The sequence below is a fragment of the Pipistrellus hanaki genome (genome assembly GCF_964339955.1).
Source record: "Pipistrellus hanaki genome assembly, chromosome: 3".
Classification (NCBI taxonomy): Eukaryota; Metazoa; Chordata; class Mammalia; order Chiroptera; family Vespertilionidae; genus Pipistrellus; species Pipistrellus hanaki.
The window spans coordinates 165,445,116-165,471,767 of NC_140505.1; the positions used below are offsets into that span (position 1 = coordinate 165,445,116).

The window sequence follows — 26,652 nt, forward strand, 5'->3', positions numbered from 1 at the left end:
TATCTATATTTATAATACTCCACTGTCTTATGAACCCCAATTACAATAGCATTTAATAAATTCCTCTATTTTGGTCTAACAACTTCTTGTCTTTTTACCTTTGTATTAAAAACAGTCATCCCATCTCAACTATCTTCCCAACCCAACATTTTCCTAAACAATGGCTCAAGAGAAGTCTAAAAATATTTCCCAACTGTTTTAGATTTGTGTGTTCTCCACACCAAGAAAAGTACAACCTTCTCTCCATCCAACCTCTCCATTTATCAAAACTGTTGTCTTTCGCTTTAGCTGGTATGGTTCAATTGGTTGAGTGTTGTCTCTGCACCAAAAGGTTCCATTCCCAGCCTGGGTTGCAGGTTCCATCCCCTGTTGGGGTGCGTGTGAGAGGAAACCAATCGATGTTTCTCTCTCTTTCTCTCTCTTCCTTCCTCTCTCTAAAATAAATAAAAAACATATTTTTAAAATTGTTATCTTTTTACTATCACCATTTCTTCAATCCTAATGAAATTATTTACGGAAGAAAAATACAAAAAATCATGAAATTTTATAGTTTAAAAGAACATACATTAAAACAATTTTTAAAAAGCAAAGCAACACTTTTCAAAGGCAACAGAATATAGTTTCTGAATAGTGCTTCTGAAACACGATTGTGGCTTCTTCATAGTTGGTCTCTAGTTTTTAATTAGCCAGTCATTCTATATAATAAAAGCCTAATATGCTAAGTGTCTGGTCAACCAATCATAGTGTAATATGCTAATGATATGCTAAAGCCGCTCAACTGCTCACTATGACGTGCACTGACCACCAGAGGACAGTTGATCGCTCGACCAGCCACTATGATGTGCCCTGACCACCAGGGGGCAGTTGCTCCTACCAATAGGTTAGTTTGCTGCTGGGGTCCAGGCAATCAGTACTGAGCGAGATGGGCCAGACATGCCCTGGAGCCCTCCCACGTCCCATGGTCCTCCCCGGCTGGCCAACCTCCTGCATCCCTCCCTAGGCCCAATTATGCACCAGTGGGACCCTTGGCCTGGCCTGCGTGCTCTTGAAATCCGGGCCAAGTGACATCCCCCCCTCTGCTGAGTGCATGAATTTCGTGCACCAGGCCTCTGGTGTAGTAATAAATGACCGATTGTCTTTCAGAATCAAAAGAAATGGAAGTCCCACCTAAAACTAACAGTTTTATATTGCAGAAAGAGCCAATTGCTTAACTTACATAGAAGGGGTGCAAAGAGCAGAGAACAGCCTACTATAATTACTTCCTCCTCCACTCCTCTAAGCTACCCTCACTACCACTCTTCACTTCACCCTACTTATTCATGTCTCCACACTCAGCTCCAAAATGATATCAATCAGTAATATATTTTATCATTGGTCATATACACACACACACCTGCATTTCTTTATACTAGTAAACATAAAAGTTCATATAGTTACAATAATGATCATATATTCTTTATTTTATATAGCTATTTTTATTTCAATTAGATTTTTGTATGATATTTTTCGTGATACAAGATAAAGAATAATATAACAAATGCCTATGCAACCTTCACCTAACTTAAGGAACAAAATATTATATTTAATTGAATTTTTAATACATTCACTTTAGTTTTAGACTCTTAAGTTCACTTTGTTAAAATGGTAATAAATTTAAATATGTGGAAATAGAAATGATAAGGGTGGTATTAGAAAACCTGGCCATGTTATATGTATAAATGTATACATATCTAATGAATGTCAATGAGCCACTTGTGAAAACATAAGCACTGGTTTTGATGATGAATTCAAAGTGGTACATTTACACTAAAACTTTATAGTTTAAGGTCACAAAACTGTCATCTCTCTATATGTACCAGTTGGTGTTACTACAACTGAGAACACAGCATTAGGACTATAATGAAGAGAGATCTAAAACTGATTTCTATGTAATACAAACATATTGTATGTATGAGTAATATTCATATATAAAATCCACTGTTAGTTCACTTCAATTTAAACCTGAGGGAAAACAGAAGATAAAAATAATTTTTAAGATCAAATATGGCATTCAAAATTCCTGGAAATTAATATTCAATAGTCTACCAATTCTATTATTACTAAAACTAAAACAAAAAACTTCCCAGTTTTGAGATAGAGATATAAGGCCTGAAGGAATAGGGGAAAAGGTTGGGATTGGGGGGAGAAGGAGATTACAGAAAAAGGACCTGAATCTCTTACCTGTGGGCAGCTTGATATTGTGAAAAGGATTTCCTCTTCTGTACCACTGCTACTTCATTTATATAAATATTAAAAGCTAATGCAGACTTCTAGATCAGCCTTCTTGAACCTAAATTCCTTGTTTGGTTCATATTCATAAGAAAAACAGGAATACAGTAGATTGGCTACATATTAAAATTCCTTTCAAACAGTGGTTCACATCTGTTGTGTAGTTTGTGCAGCAAACATCCCATTAACCACAAAAGCAAAAAAAAAAAAAAAAAACCCGACAGACAGTATGTCAATGAAGCTCACAGAACACACAAAGTACATTTTTCCAAAGGACTGTTGTTAAATGAAGATGTCTAGAATCAGAATTCTTTTGTACTGCTTTCTATGCTACCAACTATTAGGTTTGCAGCAACTGTGTGCAGTGAAGTACCTCCCACATATTACCCAATAGTATCAATAGGCATAAATCTATATAAAAGAAAAACTAAATTTTAAAAGGCTTATTATACCTTTTCATTATTCCACATATTTATGTGTCAACTGTGGAGGTCTCAGTACTCCTATTCTAATGTATCAACTCTGTTCTTTCAGTCCAAAAGGCTGAATTCTTATACACTCCAAACCAAAAATCCACACCACATATTATTTGCTGCCCTAGCTCAGGCAGACTGCAGTTACAGCTAGCTGGCGCCAGTAAGACTGATTTACATAAAGCAGACCTCATTTCATGACCAAACTAAAGGAGAATACTGCTGAGTAAAACCTCCCCCATTCGTTACCCTCAGGCACTGACTGGCTCTAGAATGTATCTAGTTATCTAGTTATTAATATGATTCAAACCCAGGTAATAGAAGAATATCAATTTATAATTCTTATGTAACATGAAATTCTACCCCCACTATACCAAAAATGTTTAACCCTCATAAATATTCAAAACCCTTAGTTTATTTGTGACATGGACCAATATTAATTACATAAATCCAATGATTCCTATTTTTAATAATCACTAAAAATATAAATAATTTACATTAGCTAAAAGCTGTCCTCATTTTATTCTACAACTACCTTTCAAATTTTAACTAATCACTTAGTGATCATTAAATAGATTTGCTTCTAGAACCACAGTGCGTTACGTTTCACCAAATAATAAGACAATGCATCTTCAGGTATCACTACTATGATAGTCAAATAATTCATATTTACCACTCATTAATATTACTAAGGCATGTGCTCAATATTATACTTAAGCAATATTAAATTTTGTGTATTGTGCCGAAACCGGTTTGGCTCAGTGGATAGAGCATCGGCCTGCGGACTGAAAGGTCCCGGGTTCGATTCCGGTCAAGGGCATGTACCTTGGTTTCGGGCACATCCCCAGTAGGGGGTGTGCAAGAGGCAGCTGATGGATGATTCTCTCTCATCGATGTTTCTAACTCTCTATCCCTCTCTCTTCCTCTCTGTAAAAAAATCAATAAAATATATATTTTTTTAATTTTTGTGTATTGTCTTAATTGGCCTAATATGACTGAGCAAGAGTTGAATCATTATCTATAAAGTCCTTTAAAAATTTTTTATTACCTTATGGCCTACTAATAAATAACTCCACTTCTATTTTTCACTTATTTTATTGAGTATAAATATATTAAATTTCATTTTCAAATAATAATCCAGTCACTAATTTAGAGTCACATCTAAAATGATAATAAAATGAAAAGTACTTAGTATGCTAAGGGTTACCCAAAATGTGTTCCTTATTGTTGATCATATTTTCAGTCCACTTAAAGCAGAGACTTTAAATTATCCTTATTACACAATGAAGAAAATGAAACCAGTTCTAAGAAGGGGAATGATAAAGTTACATATTAACAGGACCTGGTAGACTTCTAATAACTGGATAATCTTAAACGTTACTTGGGCTATCTTTGATAAGCAGTAATAACTATTTTGTTTTGTCAGGATCTGTGCTCCACAAACAGATGAAAAGACAAGGACAAACATGACTTGTACTCATGTGACTATTGGCTGCCTGTTTCCCTCAACCCCCAGTATTCTAACCTTCTTACATTTACTGTCTTTACATGTCCCTACCCCATGGTCGGCAAACTGCGGCTCGCAAGCCACATGTGGCTGTCTGGCCCCTTGAGTGTGGCTCTTCCACAAAATACAACGTCCTGGGAGAGTCTATTTTTAAAAGTGGCATTAGAAGTAGTTTAGGTCTAAAATTTGGGGCTCTTAAAAGAAATTTCAATCGTTGTATTGTTGATATTTGACTCTGTTGACTAATGAGTTTGCTAATCACTGCCCTAACCCAATGTAAACTTACTGAGGGCAGGGTTCTTATACACCAACCATGAAAATAGTGCCCAGCAAATAATAGGTGCATAATAAGTATTTGTTAAATTTGTTGAATCAATTGATTAATTCACAGTCCATTTTTGTTTTCACTCTATCATGTTACATTAGCATAAATAAGAATTCTTGTTTTGTCCCCTTTGGGATCTTTAAAGTATTCGCATTGACATATAAACACCTTGCTCTCTGTTATTTTTAATATAAATCAGCCAGGTCCCTAACAACCTCCTCTCTCTAAAGAGCCTTTTCTAAGTATCCAATAGTCCATATTTCCCCCAATTCTATGATTGGGGGGGAAAGGGAAAAAAGAAAATAAATTGTGCTGGAGAGAACCTTGTGAAGAAAAACCAATCAATATTTTCTCACAACTTTATTTGTGCTACACACTGCACTAGGTGCTTTATATTTGTTCTGTTCATTTAAATTCCAATAGCAAGCAACTCTGTATGGTAGACTTATCCCTATTTAAAGTTACGAAAACATGTTTTGAAAATACTAGCTTCATTCTATAAAAAAAAAAAATGCAAAAAACTTATTGAGCACTCATATAAATAGTAATTATACTTTGAGCACTATATATATACACTTCTCATATAAACCTTTAACTAGTGGTAGAAGAACATGAATTCACCTTGACTCTGTTTAACACCAAAATTTGTGTTCTTTTCTATTCCTTATCTAGTCCAACCACCTCCCACATTTAATGGTCAAGGAATGGCATTAAAAGCATAAATAATTTACCCAAAACAGATTACTTAACAGTACCAGAACTAAAAATAATTGTTTCCTGACTTCTATACTAATACTTTCTTTCCACTTTACATGCCATGATTCTTCTGTGTCTACAAAGGAAAGCACCAGGTGAGATGGTCTGCTGGCCAGTTGGGTCTGGTTTACTTCAGCAGACAAGGTTAAAGCCCTTAGGCAAATGCTGTGAAGCAACTCAGATTTCTCCCTTGGTGTTAATTCAACTCCCTCTTTTCATTAAACTCAAAGATTCATTGAATCAACAGCACTGTTTCATCATTTCCATATTCACACATTAATGACTAATAATATACTGTTACAACAAATTATTAATAGAAAACATTTTGTGAAAGTTTTAACCTGAGCCATTTTTTTAAAATCCTTATTTGAATAAACTTAAATCTTTCTCCCAAATCACTTTTTCTTTTGGGAGTGTGAGGAGTAGGAAAACAGGGAAGTCAATGTTTCCTGTGCAAGTTAACTGTTTTTTCAGTTTTCACTAAAGTTTTCTCACTGGAAAAGCATTTTCAAAAAAAAAAAAAAAAAACATTCTTTTAGCACTTTCCTAGAGTTACCACTGTCATGGCATTACATGAATGCTAAGAAGCTGGCTTTCACTCTGGAAAATGTGAAATTCAAATTCACATCAGATCATTTTTATAAATTACCATTTTTCATAGGATCAAGGTAATCTTCATTCACAGAGCTGAGGCAATGAATGGAATGCAAACTTTTAATACAAATAAGTTTATAATAGCCCTTGACATAATCTACGTTAAGGCAGTTAAGAAAACTTCTATTAGGATCTTACTCATTTTAAGTGCTAAAATCTGACAGCTCAAGATTTTTGTCTATATTTCATTTAACTGTTCAGTAAACTGAATATCACGAATATAATTTATTTTTTAAGAACATCAACTTGAAAAACAAGTGATGTCTTTAACACAGTGATAATATTAAAAAAGTAACTTATTATATTAAAAGACTCTCAAAGTACTTATTTGTTTCTAATTAGTATTTCTTTAATCTCTTCTTGTCACTGTATCTCTTCCAAACAGCCAACGTAGTACTTCAACATAAAAATTAGGACAAAGCTAAAAGTTAGCAAATGTACCATTATCTTCTAAAGAGTAAAGTGATTTTACACATACTATTATCTCTCCTACCAAGTGAAGTACACTAGATTTTACTTATGCTTACTTTCTTCTGTTCTAGAAACCGTATTTTAAATATCAAAGGCTGCCAACAATCTGTCAACTAAGTAAAAGGATCCCTTACAAAGCCCAGCAGGTAATGTGAATTAATGAAGAGAAGAAGACCAGATGTGAAGAGTAGGCCCTATTTGAAAGAGACAGTAGCTACTCAACTGTTAATTATTTTCTCAATCAGAAACACACCCCTAGTACTGCTTAATCTTCTATTTTTCAAGAGATGAGACAACCACATTTCTGTGTAAAATCTGACAGCTTTATTTGTTATCAACTAGAGAAATTGGGTAATGGCTAAGGCAGTGGTCGGCAAACTCATTAATCAACAGAGCCAAATATCAACAGTACAATGATTGAAATTTCTTTTGAGAGCCAAATTTTTTAAACTTAGACTTCTTCTAACACCACTTCTTCAAAATAGACTCTCCCAGGCCATGGTATTTTGTGGAAGAGCCACACTCAAGGGACCAAAGAGCCGCATGTGGCTCTCGAGCCGTAATTTGCCGACACGGGTATAAGGGATAAAACAATTCAGCTGGCTGTCAGTTTGTGGCCACTGAAAGAGAACTACACTGTTATAATTCTCTTTTGTATCGAAACACAGAAAACTCTAGGCTCTGAATTCAAGTCATCTCTCTCTCTTTTTTTTTTCTCTCTTTTTTTTTTTACATATTTTTATTGATTTTAGAGGGGGTGAGGGGGAGAGAGAAAGAATCATCAATGATGAGAGAGAATTATTGATCGGGTGCCTCCTGCATGCCCCACTAGTGATCAAGCCTGAAACCCCAGCATGTGCTCTTGACCTGAATCAAACCTAGGGCCCTTCAGTCCAAAGGCTTATGCCCCATCCATGAGCCAAACCAGCTAGGCTCAAGTCATCTCTTTACAGAAATATTTTTGTCAAATATTTTTGTCAGCACTCAGCCAGACCAGAAGTGAAACATTTCTTCTATTCCTCTGTGTAATGCATTCTATACTCGCTAAGTTATTCACAAAAGTAGAGCCCGGTAGTGAATATATCATATTACTAAGTCGATATACTTATGTTAGTTAGCACTTCCTGCTTCTGAGCACATTATATAAGAAATTCCCCATATTTTAAAAAAATACTATATTCCCTGATCCAATCACATTTGATAAAGCATATGACATCTGAGAAACAAACTGAAAATTATTCATTACTGGAAAATTAGCATGCCAGGTATTTGTGGAGTACTTCGTGGTACTATTTATTATAGAAACTTAAATAAATTGATCCTCAGCATATCCTTGCCAAATGAATAGGAATTTCTCCCCATTTCATAGGTAAGGAAACAACAGTTAAAAAATGGAATATGTTGGCCAATATAAAAAAAATGTAGCAAAAACAGAATTTACAGTTAGATTTGAACTCTTGGTCAATGTTCTTCCCACTATCTCAACATTCCTCTTAAAGGCCTATGTTAATGAAATGGCTTATGACAAAGGGTAAACAAATGAGAAGGAAAACAAGTGATAATAACAACATAAACCTCAATTATCCAGCTCCCAGATTTACTATGTCCTCAGTTATTCAACGTAATAAATAACTTGGAATTCAGCATAGAAAATTTGAAACTGTTACCAATCCCAAAGTAATAATCCCAGTGAGGTCTACTTTATGCTCACAGTTGCAAAAACGCAACATGGCACTGAAAAAATTAACAATATCCTGAGTAACCACAGAGTGTTGGTGTTTCCCCATGTACACGTAATAGTCAACAGAGTCACCTTGTGGAGGGTGGAGGTAAATTTTATATTCCACAATAGAAGGCAAAAAGAGTGGGTCATTAAAATTTCCCTGAGGTCCTACTCTAAAGATCAACATAAACTGACCAGTAATTTCAACCTAGCCAGTTTTTCTCCAGCAGTAAAAATATCACATCAAGTACATGACTTGTATTTTTTGAAATTTCTGAAATACAGTGAGTTATTCATACTATGAGAGGCATGACAATAAAGATTAAGATCACAGCACATTCACTTTCTTATACTCAAGGGCACAACCTTAATGAAAGGCATGATGGCTAGAATCTCTCACACCTATTGAATTTCTTCTTTTTGTTCTCTTTTTAGACTTTCGTAATGTTCAGATTATGAGAATTTACCATGTTACATAAGAATTCCCGAAACTTCACAAAGTAATTGCTGAATGTGAAATAAACATGCTTAAAATGTTGATGAAACTGAGCAAGTGATCCCAAACATTTTAAGTCACTCAACATTAAGTTAGAAAAAAATATATTAAAAGAAAAACTAAGAATAGGTATAAACACAGTTTTATGGTAAGGCAGCAACTTTAAACTGTTAAATAGTATATAGATATAGATATAGATATAAATATAGATATAGATATAGTACTCTACCTTCATAAAAATCACAAAAGAACAAATAATATACGTTCTAGAATACTCTTAAAACTGAATTCCAGGTCCTTAGCACCTGGAGCTTTACAAATAACAGCTTAGATCCTAACACTAATATAAGACCATAACTGTCATATATGATCTGGTTTCAAACTTTTATTTTCATCATAACAACCTACTGCTCTCATTTTACTAATAGGCTTATAAGAACTGTTATAAGTTTACATTATAAAATAAGTACACAGAAATAAAATAACATCTATCCTTTTATATAATAGGAGCCTTCGTAAGAATTTAATGTGCAAAAGTTACTGTTTTTTAAAAGTAGCTGTATTTAGAAAGTTTAAAACTTACTGTTCTACGTCATATTAGTTAAGGACATATTCATTCTGTAGTGAGAAACCTAAAGAAATGTACTATATCACTTAGAAAAAAATTTTTTTTAAGTACTGCAGTTTAAACATTAGTGCTAATATACCTGTTCTGCTGAAATATTACGTGAATAAGAATTTCATTCTAACTTTCTAGATCATTGCGGATATATAATATCTCAATAAATGTTTCTACTTCAGAACAATACTAAGAAAGCTTTTTGAAAATTTCAAAACTAACCTTACAAAACTTTTGAGTTATATTAATTTTAAGTATACCATAACTTTAAACTAAGACTAAAGTAAACATCAACAATTAATCAGTGAATTAAAACAACTGAGTATTTGCTTCAGCTTTGTTGCATTAGAATACATTAGCTATAAAGAAAAGGGATAACCAGACCTAGGAGATGTGAACTTAATTTCTAAGTTCAAAATCTACATTTGAATGCCAATTTAAGCAAAAATTAATTAGGATACAAAATTGGAACCATTAAAAATGTGAAATTGGATGGCTGAGAGGAGGCAGCATAATGAGAAAGATTGGGATCAATAGTACAAATAAGTCTAACAGTGCTTAAAAAAAAAAAAAAGTTCTGTCTGTAACTATTATTTATATCCAAGAATTAACATTCTTCCCAGAAATCTACCAAACAATACCTCCAAAACACACACACACACACCCCCAAGAAAAATTGCAAAACAAGGTTTAATTATGGCTTTTCAAAAAATCTATTCAGATTAATATAGTTTTTAATTTCTATAAATAAATATCAAGCAAACTAAAATATTCAATACAAAAGGAATATTAAGTTAATTAGAGCCAGAAACACACTACTGAGTGATCAAATGTTCTGCAATGACAGAACATAAAATGGTGAGAAATTACGTGAATTTAACCTTTGACCTCACCATCCTATGCACTGTTTCTTAAATGGAGGCTTAAAGGTTCTAGCAGCAAACACTTCAACTTCCTAGCAAGCAAGCTCTAAGTTCACCTTCCTGTATAAACTCAGTAAAATTCAAATGTTTTTAATTAAAATCTTCAAAAACAAAGAGTAATTGTTCTTACCTCTAGTTCTGATGCATTGACAGTCCTCCACATTGGCATAGTTGCTGCCTAAGCAGCTACAAAGATCAGGTTAGCAGCCATTTTGAGAGAGCTGCACTGTCTCAGTTGCTCTAAAGTGTAATTAAGATGGCTGCAATGTGCACTCAAGAACTCAGAGTGAAAACTCAGTTCTGTATCACACAAAGCCCCTCCCACTTTGTCAGTCTGCAGGAAACTGAACACAGACAATAGCTAATGCATATACTGCAACAAACAATGCAGCTACTCAGGACACAGAAAACAGAAAGGCAGCAAGCCAGTTTTGTAACATACTGCCTGTGAATCCGGACTTGCAGTACAGACTTTGGGCACATCCAGATCCCAGACAGCTGGAAATCCATGCCACATATTAGCAGCTACAGAGATGGAGCCAAATCACCCACAGCAAACATCAGGGAATTCGCTTGAAAGAAAGCCTCCATTTCAGTCCAGAAAAAAAAAAAAAAGTCAAACTCTGCTCAGGGCCCTTTTTTAAAAATCATTTATAGTACTTCTATTACAAAAAGAATGTCAATTTTTATAATTTCTGGAAAATTACATTATTTAAATCCTGATAATCAATATCCATTTTTAGAATACTAATTAAAGACTTTTCCCCCCAGAATCTAAGCCCCAATGTGCTCAAATCTAGCAGAATGGTTAAAGGCTGCAATCAAGTATTTTAATCTTGACAATAATTTTAAATAACTGCTGGGAGGGGCTAGAATCATTAAAGATATAATGGCAAAAAAACTTATTTTGGTTTATCTGCCTTCTCTTCGGGAATCAAGGTGGTCAAAACACATCTCCAGGCAAGTGTTTGGTCCCAGGGCAAATTAAATTTCATGCTCTGCCACAGACCTCCAACATTTTAATATAAGTGAAAAGCAAATAAAAATGAAGTAGACACCTTTGGGGAAAAAACAAATACGGAGATCAAAAGGGTAAAATTCAGTCTGAAAGTAGGTATATCAATGAGACAGATTTGAGAGTGATCCCAACAAATGTGTCTTAGCAATAACATCTATCAAGAAGAGTGAAGGACAAAAAGAAAGAACCTGTGTTCTTGATAGGTCACATCAGATAGGAAATGCACCTTTTCCTTCTCTCTTCCTTTGTTTACATTCCTAAAATTTAGCTGTCCAATGCTATCTTGTCTCTATTCACCACTTGATGTAGGTATTTATTAAAACTTGTTTAAAGGGGGCAGAAGTATTAGGGGTATAGCTAAAAGGAGACTGGCCCTATAAATTGATGATTGTTCAAGCTGAGTAATGGGCACATGAAGTTCATTATTTCTCATTCTATTCATACATTCAACATTTTCCAATAATAAAAGTTAAAAAAGCACAAAACACTCAGCTTTTAAAAGGTCCTTATTTATTCTCCAGGAGGCAAACTGGATAAAGTATGTAAAAACTGCTTTGTTTTATCAGAAAATTTTTTTTGATTTAAGCCATATTAGTCCTTCAAAAATTATAACCAATTCTCTGAGGTGGCTCAAATATATTCATCAAAAGCAAGAGGTTGGTAAATTGGAAAAGATTCTAAGGAATAGACATTATTGGAATGTAACTAGAGTTAACAGGGAGACAAATAGCCAAAACATTTAAAGGTCCCTGATGAACAGTTTCTGATATTCAGGAAGCACATTCTTTTGGAAGTCTGTTGCACAAATATTTAAATTATGTAACACACCCTCAAATATTCTAGTCATGATCCAACCTAAATTGTCTTATTGGTACTGTTATAATTAAGCTAATTATTAGTAACAGGAAAGGAGCAAAGGGGAGGCCAGGCATTATAAGCATGTCATTGTAACGTAGCTTCACTGAGAAGCTCCTTTATACTCCCCAGGGGTCCAACAAAGGGAAAACAGACACATGCCAGTAAAGTTGGGGTGACACCGGGAAGATGCTTACTGTTAAGTCACACATGAGAACAAAGGTCATTGGCCAGAATGGGCATGGTCACTGCAAGGACACAAAATTTGAAATATTTAATCCTCAGAACAAAGGAACTCACTCTCTTGTTCTTGGTTCCTCTTATGTCCTAGCTACTCTAGAGACTCATGGGACTGTGTGACTCTGGCTTGTGGGCTCTTCTGCGTTTGCTCACATGGTCCACAGCCATGCAAACCTCACACCCAAGTGACTAAATGTACTACAACTAGCCTGATACTAAAGTGGACTCAGCTCCAACATGAAAAGAAAACTCTGGACACTAGCTCTGACTTTAGCTTTACTTCAGAAATATAATTCCACGAAAATAAAGCTTTCTACCATATCTCATCCTTCAGTGGGGATCTCTAATCCCAGTGATAACCCAAGGATCCCACTTTCACCAATAACATTGTTCATTGACAATTCTTTCCTTACTCTCCTTTCTCCTCATTATGCCTACCCCCAAACAAGGTGTAAATTGCTCTCTCAAGATCTTTTATAGATACCATAATTTTACTTATTATATTGCATTATCTATATATTTACATTTGAGTTTCTAAAGGACAGAAATCACATCTTGTTTCCCATTCACTTCATTAGTATTTATTTGCTTAATAGATGATGAGTTGAAACATTCCCAGTGTTTCATTTCAATCACAAAAATCTCAGAAAATTCTACATCTTTAAGAACCTTCATTTTTAAGATCTCAACTCTTATGTTCTAGTAAGAAGAATAAGTTAACCTTTTTAGTCTTAGCCTAAAAACTGCACTTCAAAACCCAAGATGGAAAAAAAATATATGCTTTGTAGAACATTTTTCAGTTTTTAGTTTTTAGTCATTACATAGAAGCTACTATGTGCTTAGAAGAGTTGACTCTAGAGAAAGTCTATAGAAAATTTTAAAACATAAGTATATTATTTACCTTTAAATTTTAATATTACTAATAAGAAAGAATATAGCTTGATTATATAATATCATAGATTATAAGAAATATGTTTTAGATAAAGTGAGTCATAATAATCCTAATCATTGTTTATTAGTAAAAGCAAAAATATTTGGAAGCTAGTTCTAATGTAAGTTAAACATTTCCATGATTGCCCAATGTTTTAGCTCTTCCTAAAAAAAAACAAAAAACAAAAAAACTAGCACTTTTCACAGTTTCATTTGACTCTTAAAATGACCATGTAAAATAACAGTCCTATAAACTCAAATTTTTATGACTGGAGAATGTAATCTTTTGCCAGGGGTCACACAAATAGCAATGAAAGAAAACTGGAAGATTACTATACTATTTTTTTCTAGTCAATTACTATACTTTTTTTACATATTATACATCACACTATTAGAAAGCTTTCTATATGTTGAAAATTCCAAGGTCCTAAATAAAAGGTTTCGCTGTGTTTGGTAGGAAGTTAACACACTTTTCATTTATTTAGTTAATATATTTTAATCACACAAGTTATTATCAATATTATACATATTAGAAGAGAAAAGAAACATCAGGAGGGTATTAAGATGGTAAACTGAAAAACACCTAATCTCACTCCCTCAAATCCCATTTAAACTATAGTAGAAGTATATATATGAAGTAGAAATCCTCAAGGATGGGTAGAAAAGTAAAAGAAACAATGAACTTTGGGAAATAGGTAATTCTTGTTTTACTGCTCTAAAGTTAATCTACTTAACACAAAATTGTCTACACAAGACTTAACAGAATCATGGGAATCTTGAACCATTCTCTTGATAGAGTTTTGACATATGTCATTCATAGAGGTAATGTCAACTTTATACCAGGAGGTCTGTATCTATGCGTCTCTTGCATATAGTAATAGTTAAGATGATTTGGTAAAGTCCTTTACTAAGGATCTTTTGATGTTTAAGTAGAAGACACATTTTCACTTTTAGGTATAGTGGCAGCAAGGATCTTGGTTTCATTTTTGTTTATTCTTTTTTAATTTAATTTACAGATGTGTCCTTTGTTTTTATCCCCATTGACTACCTTCACCCAACACCCATCCATCCCAGCTTTCACCACACTACTGTCTGTGTCCATGGTATTTTTGTTTCTTGAGTAGCATTGCTTCAGAGTAGCCTATTCTCTACATTTGGCATGTCACGGTCATCTTAGAATTTTATTCATCATTGTGGGGATTTCCTTCACTCCTTTCTGTGCAGAAGCTTTGTTTTTTATTTTTATTTTTTATTTTTTGTTAATCTTCACCTGAGGCTATATTTCCAATGATTTTTAGAGAGTGGAAGGAAAGGGGAAGACAGAAACATTGATGTGAGAGCGATCCATCAATTAGTTGCCTCCCACAAGAGGCCTAACCAGGGCCAGGGATCAAACCTGAAACTCTGAGGTATGTGTCTTTGACTGGAATCAAACCCAGGGGCTCTGACCACTGAGCCAAACCGGTTAGGGCAGAACCCTTGTTTTTTATGTTATATTTTTTTATTGACTTTTACCATTAGAGAGAAGGGGACTATATTGGCTAGTAACTTTTTGAAAAACAATATATGGGAGGTATATTTTTGAGACTATGTATGTCTGAAAATTGTCCTGTATTTTTTATGCATGATAGTTTGGCTAGGTATAGAAATCTAGTTTAGAAAAATTTTTTCCAGAAATTTTAAGAGCACTGTTTCATTATCTTGCTTCTACTCCTGAGAAATATGAAAGCATACTTATTAAGGAGAAAATCAGAAATAAGCTTATAGAATCGTTATTAAATAAGTCTCCAGTATTCTTAAAGTTTATTGTTGGCTGGCATTTGTCATCAGGTCCTTTCAGTTTGGTAACTCTTACCTGAAAATTTTTTATTAAATAGTTTCATTGGTGATATCTTTCTTCTGCCATTCTGTCATTACAGTGTGAATTTTTGGTTGGGTACTCCAATTGTCTTATTTACAACTTGATCTTTGCTCATTTAGATTTGTTCAGCTTTATTATTCAATTTTTCTATTGAGATTTTTATTTTTTTCTATCATGTTTTTTGTTTTTTGTTGTTAATTCTTACCCAAGGATTTTTTTTCATTGATCTTTAGAGATTGTGGGAGAGAGAGAGGAATGGGGATGGGGGGCACAGAGGGAAACATTGATGAGAGAAATACACCGATTGATTGCCTCCCATGTGCTCCAACCTGGGCTGGGGACTGAACCTAGGTATGTGCCCTTGACTGAGAATCAAACCTGAGACCTTTTAGTACAAGGGCCAATGCTCTGACCACTGAGCCATACTGGCTAGTGCTATCATGTTCTTAATATATGTTTTTCATTCCTTGCCTATACTATTTCAGACATATCAATAAGATATTATTAACTGCAGGAAACTTATAAAGTACTACACAAATAACTCTAGGCATAAAAGTAGAAAGAAATGCCTTTAAAAGATATACAAAGTAAAACAACATAAAAAGAGAAATTAGAGGACTTCCAGCTGAGAATAATTAACAGATCCTTTATTAGGCTTATTACATAAGTACTATGGCAGCAATGACTCTTATTTACAAAAATCAAGAACTTATATTAGGGAACTACTTTGAGTTCTCCTAACATAACATTTCCTTGATTTCCCCACAACAGAGTCCAACATTCTGTGCCTTGCACAAGCATCTATTGTTTTATTTATCATTTACAGAAAGCTACTTTTAATTACTTAATCATGTAAACTTTCCTGATAAGCAAATGATTCACCACCACAATCTTTTTATTTAAGTATATTACAAGGCCTTCAAAAAATCATTATTTTTCATGTTGGCCAGTGTGGCTAAGTGGTTGGAGTGTCATCCCACACCGAAGGGTTAAGGGTTCGATTCCCAGCAGGGCATACACTCAGGTTGTGGGTTCAGTCCACAGGAGACAATTTACCCACTGTCCTTCATCCTTTTAAAATAAGCAAATTAACTGACAAGGTTAAAAAAATTATAGTTGTTTTAAAAATTAAATTAAAATTCCAATTATTGCAAAACTAATGATGTTTTTATGTTTTCAAAGGGAAGCAAAAAAGAGGAAGAATTCTACCAAATAAGATAAATATTTATAATAGCTAGTACCTCAGCCACAAATCATGAACACAAAGCTCTCAAAATCCCTTTTCAAAAGAAGATAGTTATAAATTTATCTAACTCTGAAAACAAAAGTTTTCAATATCAAATTATGAGTTACTTGACTTCTGCAGCTTCCTTTTGTAGGAGAAAAAGCTAGTTGTTCTCTCTATTTCTCTCCTTCATTTATAAAACTTTCTAATTTTAGCCAATCTCATGGTTGTCCAAATGTTTACTACATTTCCCAACCTTCCTCTCCCAGCTAAATATGTTCCAATGACTAAATTTTCACCAATAAAACACGAGTCAAAGTAGTATGTGCTACTTCCAAATCATGTTTTCAAAAGAATGAATGGGCTTTCCCACTCACTATCTTTTCTCCCTTGCCCCTGGCTAGTGAAACTGTGTAGTAGTTCAACCTACAAACCATGTTCAACATATGGAAACCATATTAATCCAAAGGCAGTTGTAAATCCTAAACAGTCTTCTGGTGTATTGTTATATGAGAGAAATAAACATTTTTCATGCTTAGACAATAGTAATAGACTTTCTTCGAGAAGTTTAGTCTTTACTGTAATCCAATTAGCTCCTTATATTTACCACTTGAAAGGAAATAAAAGTTCAAAGACAGTATTTTTTCTTTTCCATGCTTTCCCCTATTTCTTCCTTTTCTTAAGATATTTAATCTAATATTAGGTAACAGAGCAGATACATCTTAAGCTCCAAAGCCATAGTTGCAAATGGGTTGAAGCAATCAAGTCATTATTGTTTCACCAAATGCTTTTTATCCTGGTCCTCAAAAGAGCAGATTCTCTTTCCACCTTCTAGGTTTACCATTCTACAAAATGCAAGGTATTATCTTTGAGAATTACCAATTCCAAGAGAATTCTTTTTACATCATATCAGTTCTGAGAATCACTATTCTAACATACAATTCAAATTTCTCATTAGAATGCAAAGTGCCATAGAGTGCTACACACATAATTCTTGGTTACCCAGGAAGGCACTAATTCCCCAAAGTAACACAGGGTTATACAAACAAAGGAAGGAAGAATTGACACTGCCACCTCACATCACCATCATATAAAGGGGCCCTCTCACACAAACAATAGGGTTCAAGTTAGTTATTCCTAGCTTTTAGATACAAAATACACAACAATTTTATACTACTCTGAGCAATGTAAAATTGCAGCCACGAATAAGTAAAGATTTCTGATGGTAAAGTTAATATAGATCATCCTCATTTCCCAGACTTGTGTGTTTATGTAAGTTCAATTATAAAGACAGCCAGGGAGGCACTGACAACTATACCCATGGGCCTAGGCCTGCCATGCTTTTGGAAAGGTGGCCAAGAAGATGCTTCAGTCATTACCTTAAAGACTCAAAAATCCAAATGATTAAAATTCAAAACTGAAAACAATGTATTTATTGTATAAATAAGCATTAGCCGCTGCTGTCTCCCCCCCCTCCCCCTTTTCTCATTTTACAGGACTTAAAAAATTGAAAATGCTGCCCAGCACTCATACTCTATCTATTAGAGAATGGTTTCCTCCCTACAACTTGAAACATATATAACAACAAAGTTTAATTTTGTGGAACTCATTGTTCTCTGTTGAACAAACTAACATGACAGGAGAAACTACTGAATTTCCTTTGTAGATTATAAAACAATCTGAAAAAGAACACTGTAAAATAATATTACTTTATTTTTTTAAAGGTTCTATTATTGATTTTTAAGAAGAGAGGGAGGGAGAAAAACATGGATATGAAAGTGAAACCATCAGCTGCCTCCTGCACATCCCCTTATAGGGGGATGAAGCTCGAAACCCAGGCATGTGCCCTGACCCATAATCAAACTGGCAACCTACTGAGCCACACCAGCCAAGGATATGATGTAATTTTTGAAGTCTGGGGCTCTCTAAAACACATAGTAAGATCAAATAGGCAAGACTATTATTTTTAAAGAAGCTCCTCTAATAGGTAGGTAATTTCTAGATACTTTAGGGAACTGACAAGAAGAGCTACTTGATGATATACTTATAACCTATTACATTAATACTGCTAAAGCATCACATAATTTTACCTAAAATATGCCCCACAAATATTAGAAACTCAAAGGTAAAAATTTTATCCTCAAAATTCTTTCAGCATATGACTTCCTTGAAAAACTAGGTATGCCAATGTATGAATTCTCCATATCTCTCAAAACTTAAAAATGTTATAACAGAAATCTTTCTAAACTAAATCATATACTTTTTTGCCTTGCTGAGCAAGTTAAACATATCTAAATATTCTGTATAATTCATAATCGTTAATGAGATTGTCAATTATCATGATTATAGATTATAAAATGATTACATAATTATTACATAATAAATACAGATTTAGTTCTAGGAATACAAATTTCCAAAAGTAAATAACCTCAAAACTAAAATTTTAAATTCTTGCTTCTAACACTTGAAATCTGATACCTCTACCCTATCAAGATGCTAGCCATCATCTCTTGCCTCTATCCATATATATTTCTGTGGTAGCACTTCTCCCATTCTAAATTTGCTAAAACCAAGTATCATTTGTCAGAACTAGGGAAAATTCTCAGGTAAGAGCAAAGGTCACACAAAAACAATAAAATATAAAAACTTCTTGCTCCACCGGCGTGGCTCAGTGGTTGAACATTGACCTATGAACCAGGAGGTCATGGTTCAATTCCAGTTGAAGGCACATGCTTAGGTTGCGGGCACAAACCCCAGTAGGGGGCGTGCTGGAGGCAGCTGATCAATGATTCCCTCTAATCACTGATCTCTACCTCTCTTTCCCTCTCTCTTTCTCTCTGAAATCAATAAAAATATTTTTAAATAAAAATTAAGTTAAAAATTCTTAGTTTTCCTTGAAAAAAGACCCAAAATGGGAATTTTTTCATTAAAAAGAAAAAGAAAATGCTTAAGGGAAACCAATAATATCTTAACATTTCTACCTATTGCCTAGGTTTATTTTTATAAAACCAATAGTATTTTGAGTTCTATCTTTACTTCCTTGTTTTCTTTTTTCACTAATTTTAAGTTTAAAGAGTTCAATAAAAATGTTTTGGAAATAAACTTTCTTTCCTAAACTCATTATATAAGTGATAAAGTAGAATTATAATCTTGATCACTATTAATCAAGGTTATATTTTTCAGTACAATCAGTTGAAACAGTAGATTTAATGGCGAATGAGTTAAAATAATCACGGAAACATCTTTATGACTCATGTACAAGGATGTAATCACGGAAACATCTTTATGACTCATGTACAAGGATGTTACCAAAAAGACTAAAACCAAAAATGTTTATTTTTATTACAGTACTAGAGGCGCAGCACACGAAATTGTGCACGGGTAGGGTCCCTAGGCCTAGCCTGTGATCCGCCCACTCACCAGTCCCAAGTACTGCCCCACCACTGCCACCCACCCTGGTTCCCCATTTTCCATCTGGTGATTGGAGCCTGAAGGCCAGGGGGAAGGGCCCAAGAGGTCTGCTGTTCTGCCCGCTCACCAGTCTCCAGTCCCATCCCGCCTCCTCCACCCAACCTGGTTCCCCTTTCGCCATCCAGTGATCGAAGCATGCGGGCTCGGGGGAGGGATCAAGAGGTGGTCAATGCACCTAATAGCGACTGGTTAAGTAGTCGTTCTGGTTGTTAGGCCATTACAGTCGCTGGGCTTTTATTATATAGGATTAAGTCCCAACCTAACCAGAAAATAAACAAAAATATAACTTTTCAAAATTCCTCCATTTAAAAAAAGGTCTGCTGAAACCGGTTTGGCTCAGTGGTAGAGCATTGGTCTGCGGACTGAAGGGTCGCAGGTTCAATTCTGGTCAAGGGCATGTACATTGGTTGCGGGCACATCCCGGGTAGTGGGTGTGCAAGAGGCAGCTGGTCGATGTTTCTCTCTCATCGACGTTTCTAGCTCTCTATCTCTCTCCCTTCCTCCTCTCTGTAAAATATCAATAAAATATGTTTTTTTTAAAAAAGAGAAACAACATTGTTTTCTAAAAAAAAAAAAAAAAATCTGTGTTAAACAAAGAAGAAAAATTTTGGTTTCTAGTATTGTAGAACATTTTACCATATTTTTCCTATTTATAACTTCATAATTTGCACTATTTTCATGTCATCATGTCTTAAAGCAGATTAAAAATAGAAATGTAGTCCTATTACACACACCTGAAAGGTCTCAGGTTCAATTTCTGGTCCCAGCACATACCCAGCTTGTGAGTCTCATCCCAGATCAAGGGGAGGCAACAGATCAATGTTCATTGCAGCATCATTTACAATAGCCAAGATCTGGAAGTAGCCCAAGTGCCCATCATTAGACAATTGGATTAAAAGCTGTGGTACATTTATACAATGGAATACTATTCTGCCATTAAAAGGAAGGAAATTTTACCATTTGCAATAGCATGAATGGACCTGGAAAATATTATGCTAAGTGAAATAAGCCAGTCAGAGAAAGACAAGTACCATTATGATTTCACTCACATGTGCAATTTAATGAAGAAACTGAATTACCAACCAACTGAAACAGACTCACATGTAGAGCACAGGTAAAAACAAAAAAAGTTCAAATTCACTAATTATAGAGAAAAAAAGAAACTAATGAGATACTATTTTCAACCACCAAACTGATAGTGGTATGGGAAATGCTATTCAAATCATCTTTTTATCAATTTTGTAAATTACTTTAAAAGCCCTTTGAAACAGTAATTTCAAATAAACTATAAAATGTAGTTAATGACTAATGTATAAGGATGTTCACTTCAATTATAATATCAATTGTAATAGAAAATGGGAAATAAGCAAAATGGTCAACAAAAAAAGGCTTCATAGCTCAGTGGTTAGAGCTTCAACCATCACACTGAAGAGTCAAGGGCACATACTTGGGTTGCAGGTTCAATCCCATGTAAAGGAGGCAACCAATTAATGTCTCTCACCTCAATGTCTCTCTCTTTCTCTCTCTCTCTGTCTCTCTCTTCCCCCCCTCCATTCTTCCCCTCCCTCCTTCCTTCCCTTCCACTCTCTAAAAATCAATGGGAAAATATCCTAAGGTGAGGACTAACAACAACAAAACAGGTTTAGTAAGTCACAGCACATTCTAAATCTATATAATAAAAGCCTAAGCAACCTTTAAAGCGAAATGACCAGAACAACCAGTCGCTATGATGCACCCTGACCACCAGGGGCACACGCTCAATGCAGGAGCTGCCCCCTGGTGGTCAGTGCACTCTCAGCCAGGAGCCAGGCTCACAGCTGGTGGTGCAGCGGCAACGGCGATAGCCTTTCCCAGCTCCGTGGCAGCACTAAGGAGCAGTGAGCAGGTGGGCAGTAAGGAGCAAGGGGTCCTGGACTGTGAGAGGGTGCAGCTGCTCACCGATGCAATAATTTTGTGCACCAGGCCTCTAGTAGTGATAATATTATGTGACCATTTAAAAACATTTGTTGAATATTTAATAATTTGGGATATTTTCACAATATATCATATAACTATTAAAAAAAACACATCCTAAAAAAGTAATAAGCCTTGCTAATGTGGCTAAGTGGTTGAGCATCATGTTTCTACTCCTAGTCAGGGCACATGCCCAGGTCCAGGCTCAATCCCAAGTAAGTGGGGGGAGGGGGAAGAAGCGCGTGTGCAAGCAGGATGCAGCCAACTGATTTTCCTCTCTCATCGATTTTTCTCTATATCCCTCTCCTTCTCTCTAAAAATAAATAATATGAACATTTTTAAAGTAGAATAATAAAATGGGAAAATGTCCACAATATAACACTAAATTAAAAACAGGTCAATCAATTATCACAAAGGTCACAAAAATCACCAAAATATTTAGAGCATTTATTTCTAAATGTTAATTAATTTCAATATGTTCTTAATGTGCTATAAGTAAAAAAAAAAAAAAAAAAATGTTTATCATACATTTAAATTATTAAAAACCCAATTTTGATGGCTTATGGTTTAATCAAACCTTATCTGAACTAAATTCTACAGTGCTTAAAATTCACAAAATAACCCCAGTAACTTTTATGCATTCCTGGAGTAACCTACTTTTAATATTTATACATGCTGCAAACGTATCAAAATTTTGCGGCACTGTAACTAAGTAAAATTTCAAAACAAGCTTGTATTGACAGAGCATGGATGAACAAAGAGTGGAGGTTCAGACAATTCATTAATCTTAGTTTTAAGTTTACAAAACTGTATTTGCCTTTCTAACAAACATGACAGCAAAATTGTCCCACCAATAAATATTTACATTGTTCATTACGTTCTTCAGTGTTTTCAAGTACCTCTTATGATCTTCAGCATTAACCTAAGAGGCAATCGTTTCTATATTCAAATGAAAGCATCAGCTTAAATATATAAGCCAAAACATTTCACTTTTCTGGAAATGCAAAGTGTACCAGGCTCTAAGATCAATGTTCTTTTCCTTACCTAAATCTGTATGTGTGTACAAATAACACACATATATACGCACAAATACAGAAAGTACAACATATTTTTAACTCTAAGAAAACATCAGAAACGATGTCAAAGGAGGTGGGAGAGGAGTCTGCTGGGAAAACCACTCCAGAAGCATAAAAGGGAAAATTGCACAAGTGCCCTCTAAATATATTTCTGTGTAGAAGACTCCAGAAGCCCAGGAATTATATCAGCAACAAATTTTCTGTGAAGAAAAAAGAATATTTCCTATCACTCCATTCTATCTCATATGTGATATCAATTTTTTAAAATCCAGCAACCACAAGTATTCCTTTCAGCTACACCTTGTTAGACTACTAATGGTACTTGTTTTAGGCAATAAAAACAATCCTAAAGCAACCAAGATTACGAAACAATAGCCACTTCTTCATTTGACAGGGGACTTATTTAAACTTATCAAGAAAGGAATTATTATGTATAGATGAAACTTAGGAAACCATTTACAAGTTTTTAACCCAGTAAGAAATAATATGCACAATGGTAGAATTATATCAAATCATATAAAACTTCTCCCAGGAGTGTTATGTAAGATTAAAATATAATGACACTACCATTTTAAACTAAAATAATCAATAGCATACTTATAACTACCTTCTTTAGGAAAGTAAAACCAGGAACATACTTACAATTTAAAAAATCTAACACAATGTTATCTTATATATATGCCAACGGTCAGTGTTATTTTGTAAATCAACTGATTTTTTTTTTTATTGAAGGTTCACTTAATTTCCTAATAAAGGCCTCAGTGTAGTTGGAAGTTCTTTACAGAATTCTTTATCAGAAAAATTCACCAAGTTTTATATTTTACACATCATAAAACAAAATGCTAAGAAAAATGACTTAATTTTAAAACAGTAACAAAAATGATCTAACGGAAGTAATAATGGACAAGTGATCAGAGACCGAAAAAATGTAAAACTAAGTATAATCAGAAGAAGCACACAAACTGACTAAAATTAAATCTTCACTGACACAGGATGAAATATTTTCCAAAAATAAATATCCAAGGAGATTGAGATTTCTTTTTAAACAACATCACATTGTCTTTCCAATGGGCCCTCCCCCTCATTTTTCCCAAACTCAAATTGTTTCTATTTTGTAACACTCAGAACAGCACTGGTAAAAACAGGGTTAAAAATGTATTTGCAAATATGCATTTAAAATAAATGCATTTCCTGTGTGGCCACGGCTAGGTGATGATCTTCACCTTCCCAAATATAATCTTGACTCCAGCAAAACTCTAAAAGTGAAATTATAATCCAGAACCATAGGTGACAATCCCTTTTTACAGAAAATAAAAGTCCACAGCCTCTCAGAGAACCGGAGAATTAGAAGAAAACAGTTTAAGGTCGGTATAGAACTACAACGTAAGTGAAGCGTTTTTCTTGAAAAACCATGTGGGAACGTGAGGGTAACAAAATGCAACCCCCTCACGAATGAGGAAAATTAAATCTAGAACCCAAATGGCGTCCAAGAACATTAGATCCTGAAAATGCATATTGCGCTTGCGCAGCCACCGCCCCGCCAGCTGCACAACTGCAGCTACAGGCCGACCCCGCAAGATCACGTGCTCCCATGCAGCGCGCGCCCGCAGCCGCGCACGCGCACACACAACTCCCGTGGCCGCCATAATGCGGTCTTGACTCTTCAGAAATACAATAGTAATTCAAGGAAACAGGGTTATAACAGCCCCTAGGGTGCACAGATACCTTTCCGGGCGGAAGATGAGGGAAGGGGAACCAAGTTCCTCCCCACAGCGCCGTTCCGCGCTGCCGTCCCCTACGCAGCCGCCTCAGGCTCGCGCGCCTCAGTCGCCGCCGCCGAAGCTGCCGCCGCCGCCGCCGCCGCCGCTGCCGCAGATTCAAAAACAAACCCGCTTCTCCCTTGCACGCGAGGCCGTTATGCAAATTAATGTAGGCGGGGCTCGGTGGACGTCTTCTTGGCCACGCCTTCTGTGCGGTCAGCCAATAGGCTCACAGACTGGCTGATCCCCATGCAAATTGCCTGGTTTTTTATTTGAATGAGGAACATTGGCCCCGCCTCCTGCTGTAGAAAAAGCGGAGGCCTGAGGTGGTGGCGCTGTGCCTTTGCGTTGCAGTGTGAGGTGTCGCTGTCAGAACCTCCCTCTCGCGGTGAGCGCCCTCTATGAGTCTTAGAAAGAAGTGAGAAAATAGGTGAAAGTTTAAAGAGCTGAGGGAAAGGTTTTCAAAAAAAAAAAAGGCTAGAGTTTGTTGATTTGTTCATTGTTTCTATTAAGAATTCACAGAGTGTGCTTTAAACTGTACGAGTAATGAGGGGGATGAGGAAAACATCTTTTCTCTCAGTGTTTCTGGGCCAGAGCAAGCACTTCTAGTCATACCCTTCCCCCAGAAGTATCCCTCAAATTCAGTTTTACACTGGGAGCTGACCCTTTGTGAAAACCAGTGGGATGGAGTGGAGAAGGTGCTACTCGGTTGGGACTTCTGGATTCAAATCCAAGTGCCTGGAGGTACTTGCCTGTCACTCAGAATTAAGTGTCACTCAGTTTTTTCCTCTCTAAAATGGTGATAATGCCTACAGTTAAAATCCATTGGGAGGATGAAAAGATAGGATAAAAGTAAACATGTTTGGTAAAGCAAAAAAGAGCCTGACAAAATAGATCATAGAGTTTGGTTGTTGATTTTTAATGTAATTTCTCCCTTAATCTATTCCTTTAATATTTAGTTAATAATCACTATGTTTCAGAACTATATTAGGCACCTGTCCTCAGGAAATCTGTACTAAGATGGAGACAGAAAAGTAAATAGGAAATTTTTGTAAGTAGTAAGAAATTAGTGCAAAATAGTACTTATTTTTATAATTTGGGCCTCTCAATTTAGTTAATATAGGAGATTCGCCTAATTCAGACTTGGATAATCAGTAATGCCTTCCTAGAAGAGGTCATCTCTAACGTGAGAACTGATTTAAGAGATTTCTTACCTAAAAGCTGAACTTTATTGTGAGAGCAATGAGGAAAACACAATTAGACTTTTTAATTGAATTTATTGGGGTGACATTTTTTAATAAAATTATATAAATTTCATGAATACAATTCTATAATACATACTCTGTATACTGTGTTGTGTGTTTACCACCAGAGTCTCCATTCACCATTTATCCCCTTTAAGCCCTCTTCTATTTCCCCCAGTCCCTTTTCCTCTGGCAATCACCATACTGTTATGTGTGTCCATGAGACTTTCTTTTTTTGTTTAATCCCTTCATCCATCTCACCTAGCCCCTACCTCTGCCCCCCTAACAGCTGTCAGTCTGTTCTCTGTATCCATGAGTCTGTCTTCACTGTTAGTTTATTATGTTCATTAGGTTCCACATATAAGTGAAATGATATGGAACTTGTCTTTCTCTGACTGGCTTATTTCATTTAGCCTAATAATTTCCAGGTTCTTCCATGCTGTCACAAAAAGTAATCTTTCCTTCTTTTTTCTGGCTGAGTAGTAGTCCACTGTGTAAATATGCCACAGCTTTTTAATCCTCTTATCTACTATTGGGCACTTGGACTGCTTCCAAATCTTGGCTATTATAAATAACACTGCAATGAACCCAGGAGTGCATATATTCTTTCAAATTAGTGTTTTAGGTATAACACAAATTTTCATTGCTTAATTGCTAAACTTTGTAAAGTACTTAACAAAAAACATAGTATATAGGTGTTCAACAAATTTCAAATAGAGGCTCAATTATAACATGTATTATAATTAATTTAGTGCATAGGTGCTTAATTACAAAATAAATGCTCAGTAAATTATAAATATTAAT

General features: G+C 35.1%; 1 protein-coding gene across 2 annotated transcripts in view; it reads right to left on the bottom strand.

Annotated features, from left to right (window-relative positions):
- Positions 1-24,764, bottom strand: part of ATF7IP (activating transcription factor 7 interacting protein) — a 92,207-nt gene extending 67,443 nt beyond the window's left edge. Inside the window, exon 1 of one of the 2 annotated variants that reach the window (XM_084877901.1) lies at positions 24,570-24,764. The gene's annotated coding sequence lies outside the window, so the exon portion shown is untranslated. Of the gene's footprint in view, positions 1-10,345; positions 10,682-24,569 lie in introns of those variants that run through there. The other variant, XM_084877902.1, reaches the window with a different exon arrangement.
- Positions 24,765-26,652: the final 1,888 nt, after the last annotated feature.